The following is a 5,087-nucleotide window of genomic DNA, read 5'->3' as shown; positions in this document are numbered from 1 at the left end:
TATATTTTATATACTGACAACAATAAGAAACATGAATAAATGAGTAAAAGAACAAATAAAAGTAACCACCACAATAAACAAATGCATATACAAGTCAACAACACATGAAACAAAGCTTTATTCAAACTACAAGCATGTATTTACAGGCGCTGAACCCCAAATCCTACTGCCATCTCAACACAGCGGTTCCCATTCTGTGGCTTTATTCTGATGAATTCACCAGAGCTGAGCCATGCCTACGTGCCAGGGCTTGTTGCTGTGCTGCGCTGCGCTTCACAATCTGAGTGTCATGAAACCACCAGACTCAGAGGGATCCAAATGCAGCGTAAGTTTAATCTCAGACAGGCAAGGGTAGCAAACACAGGCAGGATAACAGACGCTCGGAGAACAGACTAAGAAACGCTAGGAGATGTACACGACAGTGAATAATACATTCATACAAGACTAAGCAAAGAGTGATAGTGACAGTGAGGTATAAATGTGTGTGGAGCTGCGTGTGGAACTAGATGCAGGTGTGAGGGTGATCAGTGGAAACAGGTGTGTGCGCAATCAGTTCAGGGTGTGTGCGAAAACAGTCCAAGGGAAGCCAGTGCAGAAGTGGAGCGCCCTCTCGTGACACTAGAGGGCAATCCAGCCGAACTTCATCACATAACCCCCCCTTTAAGGAGCGGCTTCCAGACGCTCCAAAGAAGATCCAGGCGGGGGGCAGAGCAAAGACAATCCTGGGAGAGGGACGGAGGGCCAGGCCCGTGCAGGGGAACGGGACCAGGAGGTAGCCAAGGCGGGCCTGGGCCGCAGAGCGTGGGCGGACCAGACTGGGCTGGCGACCAGGGCAGAGCAGGACGAGGCGAAGGCCAGGGCGGAGCAGGATGAGGCGGAGACGAGGTCCATGTCAGCGTCGCCTCCATGGCCCTCACAGGGTACCTACTGCCCCCCCCCCCCCCAAAAATACTTGGGGAAAACCACGGGAGGAACCTCCGAGCTGTCAACGGGTTCAAGAGAGGCCTCCCGGAGCTTGAAGGGCGCAGGCAAGGCGAGGCGCCGAGGCGGGGCCGGCAGGGCGAGGCGCAGAGGCGGGGCCGGCAGGGCGAGGCGTCTGGGTACGCTCACCGGAAACTGGCGAGCCGAACGAGTCCTCCTCCTCCTCCTGCGGCGCGTCACTGGGCTTGATTCACTCACAGGGCTTGATTCACTCACTGGACTTGATTCACTCACTGGGCTCACGTGCAGTGCATGCTCGTCGGGGCTAACGTAAAGTGCATGCTCGTCGGGGCTCACGTGAAGCGCGGCCTCGGCTGGGCAGACGAGAGGCGTGGGCTCGGCTGGGCTGACGAGAAGCGTGGGCTCGGCTGGGCTGATGTGAGTCGCGGGCTCGGCTGGGCGGACGTGAGTCGCGGGCTCGGCTGGGCGGACGTGAGTCGCGGGCTCGGCTGTATAAGGGCAGATGGAGCGATAGAGGGTCTCATAAGGGCAGATGGAGAGATGGAGGGTCTCATCCATGGCACCACTTCCAGGATTCAGCTCTGGGCTCCTCATCCTCAGTGCTCACACCAGTCTGCAGACATTTCAGATCCTACAAAAATGCACAAACATTATACAAAAGCAGTCATTTTAACAGCACAATGTCATTTGATTTATGTATTAAAAATAACAAAAATGATCTTACTTTATATTTGAGTAAAATCCCTAAAACCTTTTTTTCCCAACAAATGCTGCCATCATCTTTCCTTGCAGGTCCTGCTCCACCACAAAAGCTCTGCAGCAAATGCACAGATCAAGAATCAGAAAAGTGTTGTAATTTCTCCGTTTGAAATTACAATAATTCAAATAAACTACAATTTAAGATTTAATAGATTTTGTTATCCATTTCTGTAGTATACTCACTCAAAGCCTTTGATGAAATCATTCAGCATCATAGGCCTCTCTGCACCGGATAAACACACGCGTGTTCTTCTGTCTTCTTCAGTTTTTTTCAGTCGCTAACAAGCGTCTGTCCAACCAGTTGTCACATTTTCAAAACTCTAAACACAATTAGCACAGCATTGGTCTTTTGTGGCCATACCATTCACACATTTCATGTCGTTTTCACACAATATGCAGTCAGTGAACACATTTCCACAATGCTTTCATTTTCTTAACAGACAAGCTATACCTCCCAACAAAATTATGGATTGTTTTTGTAGTATTTGCGAATGTTAACACACACCATCCCACAATAGCAAAAACAATATTCCAAACCTTAGATACAGTATAAAAACCTCTGCTTCTGCAATGATATCAGTTCAAAAACAATATATCTCAGCAAAATAATAAACAAACAATTGAATAATTGACACACAGATGATTTATGTTGGGCCAACCGCAGCTGATTCCAGTCTGGCTTAGACTCAGTGGCAGGGGTTATTTTTTTCTATTACATTGACACTTATACAGTAAAATGAGGAGTGATGTTTTTGGAAACAGAAAAAGACAAACACTGTAATGTCTGGCAAGGGGCCCAGGGAGAAGAGCAGGCCCAGTGAGAGATGCAGTGAGAGATGCAGGAGCAGTGAGAGATGCAGTGAGAGATGCAGGAGCAGTGAGAGATGCAGTGAGAAGTGCAGGAGCAGTGAGAGATGCAGTGAGAGGTGCAGGAGCAGTGAGAGATGCAGGAGCAGTGAGAGATGCAGTGAGAGGTGCAGGAGCAGTGAGAGATGCAGGTGCAGTGAGAGATGCAGTGAGAAGTGCAGGAGCAGTGAGAAATGCAGTGAGAGGTGCAGGAGCAGTGAGAGATGCAGGTGCAGTGAGAGATGCAGTGAGAAGTGCAGGAGCAGTGAGAAATGCAGTGAGAGGTGCAGGAGCAGTGAGAGATGCAGGAGCAGTGAGAGATGCAGGTGCAGTGAGAGATGCAGTGAGAAGTGCAGGAGCAGTGAGAGATGCAGTGAGAGGTGCAGGAACAGTGAGAGATGCAGGAGCAGTGAGAGCTGTAATGTGGACGAGAATCTGTGGCCAGACAGACAGCAGCGTCTGGATTGCCAGGAGGGTGAGGACGGTGGCCAGGAGAGGGAAGGTGAGGACAGCGACCAGTGAAGAACTGTTAGTTGTGAAACTCCAGCTTTATTTACAGCACTGTAGGCTGCATTTAATTTTCATTGTTTTTTGTTTGTGTGTTTATATTACAGTATATTATGCTGTATACATTTTCTTTTTACTCTGATGTATGGAAGTTACTTTATGTGTGTGAATGATAATGGTTACAATTTCCTTGGCAGTATGAGTGCAATGTGTGATGTCAAACCTTGGAGGCTACTCTTACCCTAAAATCCTATTTCTTTTTTTTTCTTTTTTTTATACACAATTGTATTCTGTTAGCTAGACAAAAAACAGTACAGTAACCATTGTCAATGAAGGACTGGGCTAAGACTGAAAGGTGGACATGAGGGATATTTCAATGGTCCTCTGCCATAGTGACAAAACATCTAAACATTTTGACTTGCAGTGCTTACACAATGCCAAAGGGATGAAGCATTTTGGGGGCACTGACTGTTTAACCCTCTGGGGACTAAGCCATTTTTGGTCCGTTTTCTCTATTTTTACATTTGGGCTTATAAACCATGTAATGGAGATGGAACACTATGTGTTTGGTATCTATGGATTCAGAAGACCCTAAGCTAACATAAGCATGCATGTAGTGTGTTTATAAAGGAAGTATGAGTGAACAATGTACAATAAACTAGAGAATTTCAAAAACGGAAATTAGATTTTTGTCATTTATTTCTGAAAATCACACATCACACAACAATAGTGAACAGTTTTTGAATAAAAAATATATATTTTCAAAGCCTTTGCTTGACAGAAATGTGTAATTGTTAAATAAAATGTGTAAAGAACAATGAAACATTTAACTTTATTTACAAATAGTCCTAGGCGTTTTTCTTAGGAATGCTTAGAATTTTCTAAGCAATGCTTTCTCCTCGTCACTCTCCAGTAATTGTTCCAGAGCTTGTTCCACCGTAAATCTTTACTGCTTGCCATCATAAAAGTGCTAAAACAATAAATAATGTTATAATTGGATGTATATATATATATATATATATATATATATATATATATATTATAATTGTTCTGTCTCTCTCTCATATTTCTCTGATAATCCGCTCCGTAAGCCTCCGTTCGCTCTCTCTCCTTCTCTCCATTCAACGCTGTTTGCGTCATATCCCTAACTATATAGTACCACCCCTTGCAAGGCTACAGAGTCCTCTGATTTGCTAGATACGTCATGGTAACCTTCCTCTGATTGGATAAGAAAAATATTTCACCATCGGCAATTTTTCCATTGGTTGTTGCTTGCAGAATCTGCCAAACAACATCGATTTCATTGGCCCTTTACATAGTGGTATTGCGCAACAAGTGTGTATATTTACAAGCCGGGTAAGTTATCACTGTTTTCAGCGGAATCTGAGGAAGACGGTAAAAAAGACCGCACCTCTCTATCATTAATAGTTTTTAAGATATATACACATTTGTAAAAGTATGCCATTTTGGGCGGTACCGCCCAATCCGTCCCCAGAGGGTTAAATGAGAAGGAAATTTAGTTTTGACACATGAGTGAACTGTTTTGGGAGAGGTATGAGCTTTTGCAGGTGAATCATGGTATTGTGCCGAACCAACCAAGTTATTTTGGCAAAAGCACCAAGAGTGTTGAGAACGTCCGGTCTGTTTCAAGAAATGAGCCAAAGCAATTGAGAAGGATCTTTGCCATTTTCCTGGCACTGACTCTTTATATGGTAAAGGAATTTAGTTTTGAAGCATGAGTGAACAGTTTTGGGAGAGATATGAGCTTTTGCAAGTCAGCAAGTGAGCTGCAAGTGAGTGTTGTGCTGAACTGTAAGACTGTTTTGCCAAATGATCTTAGAGTTTAAAATGTCTTCTTGCTATATTTGACACATTCATAATCATTACTTTTGCCGGTTCTTTGTGACAGCTTTTAGGTGCGTTATTGTCACCCTCTGGTTACATGAACGCGTCACCACCGCATCAGCACCGAAAACATTGTGATTTTTTTTGACAATAATCGCACAACCTATTGGATATTCTATAATTAAATC

At 44.6% G+C, this 5,087-nt stretch overlaps 1 long non-coding RNA gene across 1 annotated transcript; it reads right to left on the bottom strand.

The window, feature by feature from the left end:
• Window positions 1-1,434: 1,434 nt before the first annotated feature.
• LOC130086597 (uncharacterized) lies at window positions 1,435-1,903 on the bottom strand. Its single transcript, XR_008807238.1, has 3 exons — window positions 1,885-1,903; window positions 1,667-1,756; window positions 1,435-1,573 (listed from the first exon to the last, which is right to left on the bottom strand). It is a non-coding gene; the product is annotated as an uncharacterized LOC130086597 (long non-coding RNA).
• Between the last annotated feature and the right edge of the window lie 3,184 nt (window positions 1,904-5,087).

Source organism: Rhinichthys klamathensis, unplaced genomic scaffold (assembly GCF_029890125.1).
Source record: "Rhinichthys klamathensis goyatoka isolate OS25496 unplaced genomic scaffold, OSU_Roscu_1.1 h1tg000098l_1, whole genome shotgun sequence".
Lineage (NCBI taxonomy): Eukaryota > Metazoa > Chordata > Actinopteri > Cypriniformes > Leuciscidae > Rhinichthys > Rhinichthys klamathensis.
The sequence above is the reverse complement of the archived record's forward strand: the minus strand, read 5'-3'. Positions and strand labels throughout refer to the sequence as shown.